Raw genomic sequence first — 17,794 nt, 5'->3', positions numbered from 1 at the left:
AAGCCCCTGAAGCCCCTGAAGCCCTTGAAGCCCCTGAAGCCCCTGAAGCCCCTGAAGCCCCTGAAGCCCTTGAAGCCCCTGAAGCCCCTGAAGCCCCTGAAGTCCCTGAAGCCCCTGAAGCCCCTGAAGCCCCTGAAGCCCCTGAAGCCCCCGATGCCTCCAGGCTCTGCAGGGCCGTGTGCAGCTCCTGTATCTCCAACCCGGCGTCCCCGTCCTCTGGGACCCGGCATTTCTCCACAAAGGACTCCAACATGTCGATGTTCTCAGTGTACTCTGCAGTAGAGCTGAGAGTAGAAGCTCACTGCTCTCCTCCGGATCTCCTCCGGATCTCCTCCGGATCTCCTCTGTCCCTGAGCTCTGTCCCTGTAGCCGAGCCAGAGCTTGGATGCCCAGCAGGTCTGTCAGAGCAGACTTTGTAGACCTGGACTCTGCTGAGCTCTGCAGCTCCACCATGTCCGTCTCCACATCCCCATAGATCTGTGTGACATTGAGAGTGTACTGCTGACAGAGCTGCTTTATCTCCACCTTTCCACCACTGGAAAGGTTTTGTTTGATACAAACATGGCACATAACCAGAGCGTGGTCAGTACACCCACCGGGCTCCATGCTGCACATGTTAACAACAACACAACCTCCTCACTGTGTTAACAACAACACAACCTCCTCACTGTGTTAACAACAACACAACCTCCTCACTGTGTTAACATGTTATCATGTGAGGAGGTTGTGTTGTTGTTAACACAGTGAGGAGGTTGTGTTGTTGGCAACATGTTAACAACAACACAACCAGGGTCTTTACATTCCCTAGAGATACTGTCTCCTCCACACGTCGGCGAGCTCCTGTTGCTCCACCAGCTGCCCCAGTGCATGCTGGGATGGACCAGGTGGTTCCTGTCTAGCAGATCATTATCTGTGCAGTTAAATCTCCTCCTAAAAATAAAAAGTCCTCCACATTCACTTAAAACCCTTAAAAACTACTCAGGTCCTGAAACCGGAGCATAAACATCCAGAAACACGGTATACACATCCTGGAACTTCAGCTTCAGCAGGAGGGTCCCAGGAGGGTCCCAGGAGGGTCTCAGGAGGGTCTCGGGAGGGTCTCTGGTCTCAGGAGGATCTCAGGAGGATCTCAGGAGGGTCTCGGGAGGGTCTCGGGAGGGTCTCTGGTCTCAGGAGGGTCTCAGGAGGGTCTCTGGTCTCAGGAGGATCTCAGGAGGATCTCAGGAGGGTCTCGGGAGGGTCTCGGGAGGGTCTCTGGTCTCAGGAGGGTCTCAGGAGGGTCTCTGGTCTCAGGAGGATCTCAGGAGGATCTCAGGAGGGTCTCGGGAGGGTCTCGGGAGGGTCTCTGGTCTCAAGAGGGTCCCAGGAGGGTCTCTGGTCTCAGGAGGGTCTCAGGAGGGTCTCTGGTCTCGGGAGGGTCTCGGGAGGGTCTCTGGTCTCAGGAGGGTCTCAGGAGGGTCTCTGGTCTCAGGAGGGTCTCAGGAGGGTCTCAGGAGGGTCTCTGGTCTCAGGAGGGTCCCAAGAGGGTCTCAGGAGGATCTCAGGAGGATCTCAGGAGGGTCTCAGGAGGGTCTCGGGAGGGTCTCTGGAGGGTCTCAGGAGGGTCTCAGGAGGGTCTCTGGTCTCAGGAGGGTCTCTGGTCCCAGGAGGCTCTCATCAGGGTCTCTGGTCTCAGGAGGGTCTCGGGAGGGTCTCAGGAGGGTCTCTGGTCTCAGGAGGGTCTCTGGTCCCAGGAGGCTCTCATCAGGGTCTCTGGTCTCAGGAGGGTCCCAGGAGGGTCTCAGGAGGGTCTCGGGAGGGTCTCTGGTCTCAGGAGGATCTCAGGAGGATCTCAGGAGGGTCTCGGGAGGGTCTCGGGAGGGTCTCTGGTCTCAGGAGGGTCTCAGGAGGGTCTCTGATCTCAGGAGGATCTCAGGAGGATCTCAGGAGGGTCTCGGGAGGGTCTCGGGAGGGTCTCTGGTCTCAGGAGGGTCTCAGGAGGGTCTCTGGTCTCAGGAGGATCTCAGGAGGATCTCAGGAGGGTCTCGGGAGGGTCTCGGGAGGGTCTCTGGTCTCAGGAGGGTCTCAGGAGGGTCTCTGGTCTCAGGAGGATCTCAGGAGGATCTCAGGAGGGTCTCGGGAGGGTCTCGGGAGGGTCTCTGGTCTCAAGAGGGTCCCAGGAGGGTCTCTGGTCTCAGGAGGGTCTCAGGAGGGTCTCTGGTCTCGGGAGGGTCTCTGGTCTCAGGAGGGTCTCAGGAGGGTCTCTGGTCTCAGGAGGGTCTCAGGAGGGTCTCAGGAGGGTCTCTGGTCTCAGGAGGGTCCCAAGAGGGTCTCAGGAGGATCTCAGGAGGATCTCAGGAGGGTCTCAGGAGGGTCTCGGGAGGGTCTCTGGAGGGTCTCAGGAGGGTCTCAGGAGGGTCTCTGGTCTCAGGAGGGTCTCTGGTCCCAGGAGGCTCTCATCAGGGTCTCTGGTCTCAGGAGGGTCTCGGGAGGGTCTCAGGAGGGTCTCTGGTCTCAGGAGGGTCTCTGGTCCCAGGAGGCTCTCATCAGGGTCTCTGGTCTCAGGAGGGTCCCAGGAGGGTCTCAGGAGGGTCTCGGGAGGGTCTCTGGTCTCAGGAGGATCTCAGGAGGATCTCAGGAGGGTCTCGGGAGGGTCTCGGGAGGGTCTCTGGTCTCAGGAGGGTCTCAGGAGGGTCTCTGATCTCAGGAGGATCTCAGGAGGATCTCAGGAGGGTCTCGGGAGGGTCTCGGGAGGGTCTCTGGTCTCAGGAGGGTCCCAGGAGGGTCTCTGGTCTCAGGAGGGTCTCAGGAGGGTCTCTGGTCTCGGGAGGGTCTCGGGAAGGTCTCTGGTCTCAGGAGGGTCTCTGGTCTCAGGAGGGTCTCAGGAGGGTCTCTGGTCTCAGGAGGGTCTCAGGAGGGTCTCTGGTCTCAGGAGGGTCCCAAGAGGGTCTCAGGAGGATCTCAGGAGGGTCTCTGGAGGGTCTCAGGAGGGTCTCAGGAGGGTCTCTGGTCTCAGGAGGGTCCCAGGAGGGTCCCAGGAGGCTCTCATCAGGGTCTCTGGTCTCAGGAGGGTCTCTGGTCTCAGGAGGGTCTCAGGAGGGTCTCTGGAGGGTCCCAGGAGGCTCTCATCAGGGTCTCTGGTCTCAGGAGGGTCTCAGGAGGGTCTCTGGTCTCAGGAGGGTCTCTCAGCAGTAACAAGGTGTGTCTGGAGGGTCTCTGGTCACTCTGTCATGAACTCAAGTCAAGACCCAAAGAACGAGGTCTCAGATACTAGCGGCCGAAAGCTGATATTATAATGTTATTATTACTACATTATTATTACCATATAATTATAATTATTATATTTATTATATTAATATAACGCTGTATTGATCCAGTATTGGATGCTGTATTGATCCAGTATTGGATGCTGTATTGATCCAGTATTGGATGATGTATTGATCCAGTATTGGATGCTGTATTGATCCAGTATTGGATGGTTCCTGAGCTGCAGGATAACGTGAGCTCCTCTCAGGTGTTCACTAAGCCCCGCCCTAATCTGATTAGTGCGGCTATAATTAGAGTCAGGAGGACTAAGGCCTCCTCAGCCTTCAGCCGGCGTCTGCTTTGTGAGGCCGACTCTTCTGGACCACCAGCTGGGCTCTGAGGACCAGGCTCTGAGGACCAGGCTCTGAGGACCAGGATCTGCTGCTGCAGGTGAGCCTCCAGGTGAGAGTCTTAATTCAGTAGTTTATGCACCAGTCAGATTGTCCATGAAGTAGGGTGTGCTTCACAGTGTTTAGCTAATGGGGATTGTTATTACCACTCTGTTATTAACACTCTGTTGTTAACACTCTGTTATTACCAATCTGTTATTAACACTGTTACTAACACTCTGTTACTAACACTCTGTTACTAACACTCTGTTACTAACACTCTGTTATTAACTCTGTTATTAACACCCTGTTATTAACACCCTGTTATTAACTCTCTGTTACTCAGTGATGGCCGTCAGGGCCTGCTAAGCTTTCTCTGCTGGCCTAAACAGAATCACAAAGTTATAGCTGTTTTATAATTTAATTGTTTTTCACAAGTACACTACATGTATTCTCATTACGTTTCCCTATTGCCAAACTCCCATATGACGTATATCCCCAACCCTCTGCCGTTGTCCTCTGGGTCGATACGTTTGCAAGGGGTGTGCACTCATTGAAGGCTTAAAATAAAAGGACACATTTTGACCCACAGGACACAAGATTTATACAGGATGAGTGAGGACATCACAAGGGTTACCACTCTGTTATTACCACTCTGTTATAACCACTCTGTTATTACCACTCATGTGTATTCCTTGGTGTTGTTATTGTAAACTATGATTCTTCCTTCTTTACCAAGCAGGAAATGGACATAGACGAGCATCAGGGAAACTCCGGCGCCCACAAGGACCGGGACCAGGACCCACACCCGGACCAGGACCCGGACCAGGACCCAGACCCGGACCAGGACCAGGATCCGGACCGGGACCAGGACCGGGACCAGGACCCAGACCCGGACCGGGACCCGGACCAGGAGCAGGCCCAGGACCGGGACCAGGCCCTTCCCCCAGCCCCTGACGAGGCCTCTGGCAGCGTGCCGGTGCTGCTGGTGTCCCGGGCGGAGGAGGTGGGTGCAGACAGCGTCTTTGTCTTTCTTTCTGTAAACGATGTCTCTGATCAAGTTCAAAGCCGACGTCCTGACAGCTTCTTCTTCATCAATATGACACTTTTTCTATTTTTCTGTTTCTTCAAAACCATTTCACATGTTTTCACACTGCGCTCTGGGTTTGTGGGTTGAGAGCAGTAATTATTCCACACGTCACTTTACTTAAGACGCTCCGGTGTTTCAATGATGTATTTGTTCACCGTGAACTGTTTTAAATATTCTTATTCCTAGAGAGAATGTGTTGTGAGTGATGAGATGAGAAATGATCACTTTCATCGCAAACGTCCCGCTTCTTAAATCCACCCTTTCTTTTCATCTCTCGGCAGCACGCTTTTTTAATAAGAAATCACTTCATTTTATCATAAAATAAGAGCTGAACATCAGCCTCCATGTGAGGATGTTCTGGTTCCGTCTTTATCTCCGCTGAACGTCTCAGTGCTTCCTCTCAACACTGATGTGATCTGACTGTTTCATAACACAAATAATCACGACTTGCATGAAGGACAGTTTAAAAAAAAGGATCTAAATGGATGCAGCAGAACTCCACACATTCTTCTTCTTTGTCAGAACCTGGCGCCTACGTTACCCACAATGCAGCGGTGTGTGTCCCTTCCCTCAGACTCCACCAGACGGGGTTGACTCCATGGCCCCGTATGAAGGCAGCGTAATGATGTTTACACAGCATGGACACTTATTCATGAGTCAGGACGCGCTTTGTCCTCCCGGAGGCTTCAGACATGAGATCCATGTTCGTTTAACACAGGTCGTGTTTCATCATGTTTATGAATCTGCTGCTGATGAGCGAGGTCGACGCTCCTCTGACCGCTATACTGGTTTCACTCAGGTAGGGTCACATGACCTCCTGGCCATGTTTCACCAGCGTGAAGTGCTCCCAGAGGAGAGAACGAGGTCAGTAAACCACTAAACCAGTAAAAGCAGTAGACCAGTAAACCAGTAAACCAGTAGACCAGTAAACCAGTAGACCAGTAAAGCAGCAAAGAGGTAAACCAGTAAAAGCAGTAGACCAGTAAACCAGTAAAGCAGTAAACCAGTAAAGCAGTAAACCAGTAGACCAGTAAACCAGTAGACCAGTAAACCAGTAGACCGGTAAACCAGTAGACCAGTAGACCAGTAATCCAGTAAAGCAGTAAACCAGTAAACCAGTAATCCAGTAAAGCAGTAAACCAGTAAAAGCAGTAGACCAGTAAACCAGTAGACCAGTAGACCAGTAAACCAGTAAAGCAGTAGACCAGTAAAGCAGTAAACCAGTAAAGCAGTAAACCAGTAAAGCAGAAAAGCAGTAAAGCAGTAGACAGGTAAAGTAGTAAAGCAGTAAACCAGTAAAGCAGTAAACCAGTAGACCAGTAAACCAGTAGACCAGTAGACCAGTAAACCAGTGAAGCAGTAGACCAGTAAAGCAGTAAACCAGTAAAGCAGTAAACCAGTAGACCAGTAAACCAGTAAAGCAGTAAAGCAGTAAAGCAGTAAAGCAGTAGACCAGTAACCAGTAGACCAGTAACCAGTAAAGCAGTAAAGCAGTAAAGCAGTAAAGCAGTAAACCAGTAGACCAGTAAACCAGTAGACCGGTAAACCAGTAGACCAGTAAAGCAGCAAAGAGGTAAACCAGTAAAAGCAGTAGACCAGTAAACCAGTAAAGCAGTAAACCAGTAAAGCAGTAAACCAGTAGACCAGTAAACCAGTAGACCAGTAAACCAGTAGACCGGTAAACCAGTAGACCGGTAAACCAGTAGACCAGTAGACCAGTAATCCAGCAAAGCAGTAAACCAGTAAACCAGTAATCCAGTAAAGCAGTAAACCAGTAAAAGCAGTAGACCAGTAAACCAGTAAAGCAGTAGACCAGTAAACCAGTAGACCAGTAGACCAGTAAACCAGTAAAGTAGTAGACCAGTAAAGCAGTAAACCAGTAAAGCAGTAAACCAGTAGACCAGTAAACCAGTAGACCAGTAGACCAGTAAACCAGTGAAGCAGTAGACCAGTAAAGCAGTAAAGCAGTAAAGCAGTAAACCAGTAGACCAGTAAACCAGTAAAGCAGTAAACCAGTAAACCAGTAAAGCAGTAAAGCAGTAAAGCAGTAAAGCAGTAGACCAGTAACCAGTAGACCAGTAACCAGTAGACCAGTAAAGCAGTAAAGCAGTAGACCAGTAAAGCAGTAGACCAGTAAAGCAGTAAAGCAGTAAAGCAGTAAACCAGTAGACCGGTAAACCAGTAAAGCAGTAAAGCAGTAAACCAGTAAATCAGTAATCCAGTAAAGCAGTAGACCAGTAAACCAGTAAACCAGTAGACCAGTAAACCACTAGACCAGTAAACCAGTGAATCAGTAAACCAATAAAAGCAGTAGACCAGTAAACCAGTAAAGCAGTAGACCAGTAGACCAGTAGACCAGTAGACCAGTAAACCAGTAGACCAGTAAAGCAGTAAACCACTAGACCAGTAAAGCAGTAGATCAGTAAACCAGTAAAGCAGTAGACCAGTAACCAGTAAAGCAGTAGACCAGTAACCAGTAAACCAGTAGACCGGTAAAGCAGTAAAGCAGTAAACCAGTAAAGCAGTAGACCAGTAACCAGTAAAGCAGTAGACCAGTAAACCAGTAAACCAGTAAATCAGTAATCCAGTAAAAGCAGTAAACCAGTAAAAGCAGTAGACCAGTAACCAGTAGACCAGTAACCAGTAAAGCAGTAGACCAGTAAACCAGTAAACCAGTAAATCAGTAATCCAGTAAAAGCAGTAAACCAGTAAAAGCAGTAGACCAGTAAACCAGTAAATCAGTAATCCAGTAAAAGCAGTAAACCAGTAAAGCAGTAGACCAGTAACCAGTAGACCAGTAACCAGTAAAGCAGTAAACCAGTAACCAGTAAAGCAGTAAACCAGTAACCAGTAAACCAGTAAACAGTAAAGCTCATAAATCACATCTGAACTAAAAGCAGGAACTTGTGTGTGTGTACATGTGTGTGTATATCAGTGTGTGTACATGTGTGTATATATCAGTGTGTGTACATGTGTGTATATATCAGTGTGTGTACATGTGTGTATATATCAGTGTGTACATGTGTGTATATATCAGTGTGTACATGTGTGTATAAGCCTCTCTACGTGTGTTAAAGTGTGTGTATATACCAGTGTGTACATGTGTGTATATACCAGTGTGTACATGTGTGTATGAGCCTCTCTACGTGTGTTAAAGTGTGTGTATATACCAGTGTGTACATGTGTGTATATACCAGTGTGTACATGTGTGTATAAGCCTCTCTACGTGTGTTAAAGTGTGTGTATATACCAGTGTGTACATGTGTGTATATACCAGTGTGTACATGTGTGTATGAGCCTCTCTACGTGTGTTAAAGTGTGTGTATATATCAGTGTGTACATGTGTGTATAAGCCTCTCTACGTGTGTTAAAGTGTGTGTATATACCAGTGTGTACATGTGTGTATATATCAGTGTGTACATGTGTGTATGAGCCTCTCTACGTGTGTTAAAGTGTGTGTATATACCAGTGTGTACATGTGTGTATATATCAGTGTGTACATGTGTGTATGAGCCTCTCTACGTGTGTTAAAGTGTGTGTATATATCAGTGTGTACATGTGTGTATGAGCCTCTCTGCGTGTGTTAAAGTGTGTGTATATACCAGTGTGTACATGTGTGTATGAGCCTCTCTGCGTGTGTTAAAGTGTGTGTATATACCAGTGTGTACATGTGTGTATAAGCCTCTCTACGTGTGTTAAAGTGTGTGTATATATCAGTGTGTACATGTGTGTATAAGCCTCTCTACGTGTGTTAAAGTGTGTGTATATATCAGTGTGTACATGTGTGTATATACCAGTGTGTACATGTGTGTATATACCAGTGTGTACATGTGTGTATATACCAGTGTGTACATGTGTGTATATACCAGTGTGTACATGTGTGTATATACCAGTGTGTACATGTGTGTATAAGCCTCTCTACGTGTGTTAAAGTGTGTGTATATATCAGTGTGTACATGTGTGTATATACCAGTGTGTACATGTGTGTATGAGCCTCTCTACGTGTGTTAAAGTGTGTATATATCAGTGTGTACATGTGTGTATATACCAGTGTGTACATGTGTGTATGAGCCTCTCTACGTGTGTTAAAGTGTGTATATACCAGTGTGTACATGTGTGTATATACCAGTGTGTACATGTGTGTATATACCAGTGTGTACATGTGTGTATGAGCCTCTCTACGTGTGTTAAAGTGTGTATATATCAGTGTGTACATGTGTGTATATACCAGTGTGTACATGTGTGTATATACCAGTGTGTACATGTGTGTATATACCAGTGTGTACATGTGTGTATGAGCCTCTCTGCGTGTGTTAAAGTGTGTGTATATACCAGTGTGTACATGTGTGTATGAGCCTCTCTGCGTGTGTTAAAGTGTGTGTATATATCAGTGTGTACATGTGTGTATGAGCCTCTCTGCGTGTGTTAAAGTGTGTGTATATACCAGTGTGTACATGTGTGTATGAGCCTCTCTGCGTGTGTTAAAGTGTGTGTATATACCAGTGTGTACATGTGTGTATGAGCCTCTCTGCGTGTGTTAAAGTGTGTGTATATATCAGTGTGTACATGTGTGTATGAGCCTCTCTGCGTGTGTTAAAGTGTGTGTATATACCAGTGTGTACATGTGTGTATGAGCCTCTCTGCGTGTGTTAAAGTGTGTGTATATACCAGTGTGTACATGTGTGTATGAGCCTCTCTGCGTGTGTTAAAGTGTGTGTATATACCAGTGTGTACATGTGTGTATGAGCCTCTCTGCGTGTGTTAAAGTGTGTGTATATATCAGTGTGTACATGTGTGTATGAGCCTCTCTGCGTGTGTTAAAGTGTGTGTATATACCAGTGTGTACATGTGTGTATGAGCCTCTCTGCGTGTGTTAAAGTGTGTGTATATACCAGTGTGTACATGTGTGTATGAGCCTCTCTGCGTGTGTTAAAGTGTGTGTATATACCAGTGTGTACATGTGTGTATAAGCCTCTCTACGTGTGTTAAAGTGTGTGTATATATCAGTGTGTACATGTGTGTATATACCAGTGTGTACATGTGTCTATGAGCCTCTCTGCGTGTGTTAAAGTGTGTGTATATATCAGTGTGTACATGTGTGTATAAGCCTCTCTACGTGTGTTAAAGTGTGTGTATATACCAGTGTGTACATGTGTGTATGAGCCTCTCTGCGTGTGTTAAAGTGTGTGTATATACCAGTGTGTACATGTGTGTATATATCAGTGTGTACATGTGTGTATATACCAGTGTGTACATGTGTGTATGAGCCTCTCTACGTGTGTTAAAGTGTGTGTATATACCAGTGTGTACATGTGGTGACTGCAGGTCTATTGAGCTCTCCTGGGACTCCCGTCCTCAGGCGTTAAACTGCCGCTGCTGTCGGCGTAATCGTAGTCAACAGGCGTGAAGACAAGGCTTTCAGGGAGGCGGCCATCTTGTTGAGCTGTAAACACGCTCTCTTATGCTAATTCAGTGCCGGTTGATGGACAGCGGTGAAGATAGGAAGCGATGTGAGCAGCTGTGTGTGGGGGAAGAGGAAGGTGCTCCTCAGCTTCATCAACAGCACAGCAGGAACACGCTCTTATTGTGAAGGGAGAACAGGAGGAGTGTCTCGTTGTGAAGGCTCCGCTCTCGGTTCTGCTCTTTGTGAACTCTAAGATCAAACATGGACGAGGTTCAGGGAACCAAAAGACTTCAGGTTCAGGGAACAAAGAACTTTTATCGTCTGACTTCAGCGTTTTCATTGTGTGTTCTTCAGGCTCTGCAACCAGCATCAGTCAGACCAGCACGGACTCCAGAACCACAGAGCCCTGCAGAACCACAGAGCCCTCCAGAACCACAGAGCCCTGCAGACCCACAGAGCCCTGCAGACCCACAGAGCCCTGCAGAACCACAGAGCCCTGCAGACCCACAGAGCCCTGCAGAACCACAGAGCCCTGCAGACCCACAGAGCCCTGCAGACCTGGTCCCCCCTGTGGTCGCCCCTGATCCCAGTCTGAGTCCTGACGGAGGAGACATGTCCTGCTCCGACCTGCTGTCCCTGAGGAGCGAGGCGTCTGTCTCCAGGACGGTGAGTGAAGACCGTTATGGACCATAAATATCCTGAATCTCTGATCTGAGATCTATACACACACACACATATAATTATTATACGGGTGCTGACAAATGATTGTTTTCTATTAGGAGAGTTTAAAATAAACCACTGTCCAGTTTATTAGGTACGGCTCGCTGAAACTAACCCTAACCCTGCAGAGGGGTGGACAAAATAACAGAAACACCCGTCAGAATAACTCCACACAGATCTGCCTCCTTTATTAAAATGTCCTCAAGTTGAATCACCACAACGGAACATCTTCATGATTTATTACTAAAATAATAATGAATCAGGACGTGTTAGTGGAAGTGAGTGATCTCATCTCACATTTACGTCCACGCTTCTCCCAGCGAGCGTCTCAGGAACCAGAGAAGCTCTCTGAGAGAATGAAGGAACAAAGAGCTGCAGAAACAAAAGACCCGACCTCCATCTGATCCAGGTGAACCTGCTGATCGTCTCTTAACAAAACGATCCAGTTCCATCAGCGGCCTCTTCGTGGACGGGGTCACCAAACATAATCATAACTCCTTTGACCTCCCGGAGGCCGACGGGCGTCTCTTTTCAGAGCGCCGCTTCGTCCAAAATGGCTTTTTCATTTCTCAAACAATCAGACGGCGGCGAATGAGAGGATCCCAGGACCGGCGGGTCGGGGAGGACGGAGCTTTCTAAAGTCTTTATCTCATTACTGGAGGACACTCGCCTCAGCAGCACAATCTCCATCAATATGTTAATGTGGGCGAGACGTTCATCAGCAGCTCGCCGTGACATCACAGGTCAGCTGACGAGTTCATGCTGAGACAAGAACTACAACACCTGAGAATCAAATCAAACATTCAATCAGCGACTGAAACAAAGAAGAGATGAAAACTAGTAAAGGACCGACAGCATTCCATTGACTCAACGGCTCTCACCATGGCCGGCTGCTGACAGATAACAGTGCTAACACTGCTAACACTGCTAACACTGTAATGACAGAGTTGATTGAAAAATGTTTTGTTTTTGTTGTTTCCTCGTCTCTCTGGACTGTTTAGGAACAGTTCATCTTCAGGCTGCTTTTCATTTGACGTGTAATTAAAGAGGAAGTCCCGCCCTCTTGGGTTTCTCTCTCATCGTAATAATACGTCATTAATGGCTGCAGGTGGTCTCCATGGAAACGCCTCACACCTCTCACCTGATACACAAAGGACATAGATATTTAACAATACTCTTAAGTAGTAATACTGTCACGCCGAGGCTCGGAGAGAGGACCCAAATGCAGAGAAAAAATAATAATTTATTCTAAACAAAACTTCAAAAAAACACTAGTATCAAACCGAAAGGTGGAACACGGACAGGCAACACACAGTACGATCAGACAAGGGAACAGAAGAACACAGGGTTAAGTACACGGGGAAGGTGTGGGTGCTGAGACACAGGAGGAAACAATAAGCAGAACAGGACACACGAAACAGGACTTCAGAATAAAACCGGAACACAGAAAAACCCAAACCGTGACAAATACCACCAGATAGAAACGGTATGAGATGTGTTATCAATACAATTTAAAGCAGTTTGAGTCAATCCCTGCTGCATTCATGTGTTCATCACTTTAATGTTGCAGCTCAAATATGACTTCATTTCATCTGGAAGTTGTTCCACCAACAGGATCCTGTTTTATATGAAGAGAGAGTCTACCAAGACCACCAGACCTGAACCAGGACCACCAGACCTGAACCAGGACCACCAGACCTGAACCAGGACCATCAGACCTGAACCAAGACCACCAGACCTGAACCAAGACCATCAGACCTGAACCAGGACCATCAGACCTGAACCAAGACCACCAGACCTGAACCAGGACCACCAGACCTGAACCAAGACCACCAGACCTGAACCAGGACCATCAGACCTGAACCAAGACCACCAGACCTGAACCAAGACCACCAGACCTGAACCAGGACCACCAGACCTGAACCAGGACCATCAGACCTGAACCAAGACCACCAGACCTGAACCAGGACCATCAGACCTGAACCAGGACCATCAGACCTGAACCAAGACCACCAGACCTGAACCAGGACCATCAGACCTGAACCAAGACCATCAGACCTGAACCAAGACCACCAGACCTGAACCAGGACCATCAGACCTGAACCAGGACCATCAGACCTGAACCAAGACCACCAGACCTGAACCAAGACCATCAGACCTGAACCAAGACCACCAGACCTGAACCAAGACCATCAGACCTGAACCAGGACCATCAGACCTGAACCAGGTTCATCAGATTCAGAAACATAATTACCTGGATCAGAAACATAATTACATGAATCAGAAACATAATTACATGAATCAGAAAGATAATTACCTGGATCAGAAACATAATTACATGAATCAGAAACATAATTACATGAATCAGAAACATAATTACATGAATCAGAAACATAATTACATGAATCAGAAACATAATTACCTGGATCAGAAACATAATTACATGAATCAGAAACATAATTACATGAATCAGAGACATAATTACATGAATCAGAAACATAATTACATGAATCAGAAACATAATTACATGAATCAGAAACATAATTACATGAATCAGAAACATAATTACATGAATCAGAAACATAATTACCTGGATCAGAAACATAATTACATGAATCAGAAACATAATTACCTGGATCAGAAACATAATTACCTGGATCAGAAACATAATTACATGAATCAGAAACATAATTACATGAATCAGAGACATAATTACATGAATCAGAGACATAATTACATGAATCAGAAACATAATTACATGAATCAGAAACATAATTACATGAATCAGAAACATAATTACATGAATCAGAAACATAATTACCTGGATCAGAAACATAATTACCTGGATCAGAAACATAATTACATGAATCAGAAACATAATTACATGAATCAGAAACATAATTACATGAATCAGAAACATAATTACATGAATCAGAAACATAATTACCTGGATCAGAAACATAATTACATGAATCAGAAACATAATTACATGAATCAGAAACATAATTACCTGGATCAGAAACATAATTACATGAATCAGAAACATAATTACCTGGATCAGAAACATAATTACATGAATCAGAAACATAATTACCTGGATCAGAAACATAATTACCTGGATCAGAAACATAATTACATGAATCAGAAACATAATTACATGAATCAGAAACATAATTACCTGGATCAGAGACATAATTACATGAATCAGAAACATAATTACCTGGATCAGAAACATAATTACATGGATCAGAGACATAATTACATGAATCAGAAACATAATTACATGAATCAGAGACATAATTACATGAATCAGAAACATAATTACATGAATCAGAAACATAATTACCTGGATCAGAAACATAATTACATGAATCAGAAACATAATTACATGAATCAGAAACATAATTACATGAATCAGAGACATAATTACATGAATCAGAAACATAATTACATGAATCAGAAACATAATTACATGAATCAGAAACATAATTACATGAATCAGAAACATAATTACCTGGATCAGAAACATAATTACCTGGATCAGAAACATAATTACATGAATCAGAAACATAATTACCTGGATCAGAAACATAATTACCTGGATCAGAAACATAATTACATGAATCAGAAACATAATTACATGGATCAGAGACATAATTACATGAATCAGAAACATAATTACATGAATCAGAGACATAATTACATGAATCAGAAACATAATTACATGAATCAGAAACATAATTACCTGGATCAGAAACATAATTACATGAATCAGAAACATAATTACATGAATCAGAAACATAATTACATGAATCAGAGACATAATTACATGAATCAGAAACATAATTACATGAATCAGAAACATAATTACATGAATCAGAAACATAATTACATGAATCAGAAACATAATTACCTGGATCAGAAACATAATTACCTGGATCAGAAACATAATTACATGAATCAGAAACATAATTACATGAATCAGAGACATAATTACATGGATCAGAAACATAATTACATGAATCAGAAACATAATTACCTGGATCAGAAACATAATTACCTGGATCAGAGACATAATTACATGAATCAGAAACATAATTACCTGGATCAGAAACATAATTACCTGGATCAGAGACATAATTACATGAATCAGAAACATAATTACCTGGATCAGAAACATAATTACCTGGATCAGAGACATAATTACATGAATCAGAAACATAATTACATGAATCAGAAACATAATTACCTGGATCAGAAACATAATTACCTGGATCAGAGACATAATTACATGAATCAGAAACATAATTACCTGGATCAGAAACATAATTACCTGGATCAGAAACATAATTACATGAATCAGAGACATAATTACATGAATCAGAAACATAATTACATGAATCAGAAACATAATTACCTGGATCAGAAACATAATTACCTGGATCAGAGACATAATTACATGAATCAGAAACATAATTACATGAATCAGAAACATAATTACATGAATCAGAAACATAATTTCCTGGATCAGAAACATAATAACATGGATCAGAGACATAATTACCTGGATCAGAAACATAATAACATGGATCAGAGACATAATTAGAGCCTGACCTGAATACAGATGATTTCCTGCTCTGTGTTTATCTTGAATTGGCTTCCTGTTTGATTGGAGTCTCTCTGTCTGTGAGTTAACCTCCATGGATCAATCTCTTTGTTATAAATAACCTTCATCAAAGGCTCTGACGGATAAAACAAACACATTATTTATTCTGATGAAGATCAAACAGCTGAGCTGTAAAAGGTTCTATCAACCAGAATGAAACGTCTTCTTCTTCTTCTCTTTTAATGATGAGTCTCCTCTTCCTCCTCCTTCTCCTCTTCCTCCCCCTCCTCCTCTGATACTGAATACTCATAAATCATAAATTCAAAGTAACTCAGTTGTATTTAAGTACATGTACCTGCCAGAGTGTAGTACTCTGAGTTATACTGTCAGAGTAGAAACTGTTATTAATAATCATCGTTGTTGTTGTTTGTTTTTCAGAGTGAAGACGAAGATAACAGAAGTGTTGCTGCCTCTTCTGTCATGGTGAGTGTGTGTGTGTGTCCCTGTGAGGACACGTGGTCCCTGTGAGGACTCGTGTTCCTTGTTGTCTCTGTGAGGACACGTGATCCTTGTTGTCTCTGTGAGGACACGTGGTCCTCTTTGTCTCTGTGAGGACACGTGATCCTTGTTGTCTCTGTGAGGACACGTGGTCCTCTTTGTCCCTGTGAGGACACGTGATCCTTGTTGTCTCTGTGAGGACACATGGTCCTCTTTGTCTCTGTGAGGACACATGGTCCTTGTTGTCTCTGTGAGGACACGTGGTCCTCTTTGTCTCTGTGAGGACACGTGATCCTTGTTGTCTCTGTGAGGACACGTGGTCCTCTTTGTCTCTGTGAGGACACATGGTCCTTGTTGTCTCTGTGAGGACACATGGTCCTTGTTGTCTCTGTGAGGACACATGGTCCTTGTTGTCTCTGTGAGGACACGTGATCCTTGTTGTCTCTGTGAGGACACGTGGTCCCTGTGAGGACTCGTGGTCCTCTTTGACCCTGTGAGGACATGTGGTCCTCGTGGTCCCTGTGAGGACACGTGGTCCTCTTTGTCTCTGTGAGGACACGTGGTCCTCTTTGTCTCTGTGAGGACACGTGGTCCTCTTTGTCTCTGTGAGGACACGTGGTCCTCGTGGTCCCTGTGAGGACACGTGGTCCTCGTTGTCTCTGTGAGGACATGTGGTCCTCGTGGTCCCTGTGAGGACACGTGGTCCTCGTGGTCCCTGTGAGGACACGTGGTCCTCTTTGTCTCTGTGAGGACACGTGGTCCTCGTGGTCCCTGTGAGGACACGTGGTCCTCTTTGTCTCTGTGAGGACATGTGGTCCTCGTGGTCCCTGTGAGGACACGTGGTCCTCGTGGTCCCTGTGAGGACACGTGGTCCTCTTTGTCTCTGTGAGGACACGTGGTCCTCTTTGTCTCTGTGAGGACACGTGGTCCTCTTTGTCTCTGTAAGGACACGTGGTCCTCGTGGTCCCTGTGAGGACACGTGGTCCTCGTTGTCTCTGTGAGGACACGTGGTCCTCTTTGTCTCTGTGAGGACACGTGGTCCTCTTTGTCTCTGTGAGGACACGTGGTCCTCGTGGTCCCTGTGAGGACACGTGATCCTCGTTGTCTCTGTGAGGACACGTGGTCCTCGTGGTCTCTGTGAGGACTCGTGGTCCTCGTGGTCCCTGTGAGGACACGTGATCCTCGTTGTCTCTGTGAGGACACGTGGTCCTCGTTGGCCCTGTGAGGACTTGTGGTCCTCGCTCGGCGTGCCGTCCGGCTGAGGGACAGCCTCCCTCTGTGAGTAATTAAGTGGCAGGTGCATCAGGTCACCAGGGAGACGGCAGGCTTCTGATTAAAGTCTGCTGGTGCTTCAGCACCCTGCTGGACAATAAACACCCTAATGGCATCAGGGCCACACCACCACCACACCACCACCACACCACCATCACGGCTAGAGGACAATGAGGACGGCGCTTTGTGGTAGAAAATACCAACATATGATATAATATTAAAGGAATACTCTGCTGAACATGAATATGAGTATGAAAGACTCTTTATGGTGGATGTGAGCTGTGATCAGGAAGTGGACGTCCAATGAGATGCCGATCAAAGCCTCCACACAATAGAGCATGTAGCAGCAGTGCTCCAAAAACGACCTCTAAGAGACTCAAAACAACCACTAAGAGACTCACAACAACCTCTAAGAGACTCACAACAACCTCTAAGAGACTCACAACGATCTCATACAGACTTGAAACAACCTCTAAGATACCTCCCCGTCCTCTTGTCCTCCTCGTCCTCCTCATCCTCCTCATCCTCCTCATCCTCGTCCTCCTGTCCTCATCATCCTCATCCTCTTCATCCTCCTCGTCCTCCTGTCC

The sequence above is a fragment of the Taurulus bubalis genome, assembly GCF_910589615.1.
Source record: "Taurulus bubalis genome assembly, chromosome: 9".
NCBI classification, from domain to species: domain Eukaryota; kingdom Metazoa; phylum Chordata; class Actinopteri; order Perciformes; family Cottidae; genus Taurulus; species Taurulus bubalis.
This window is presented reverse-complemented; position numbering follows the sequence as displayed.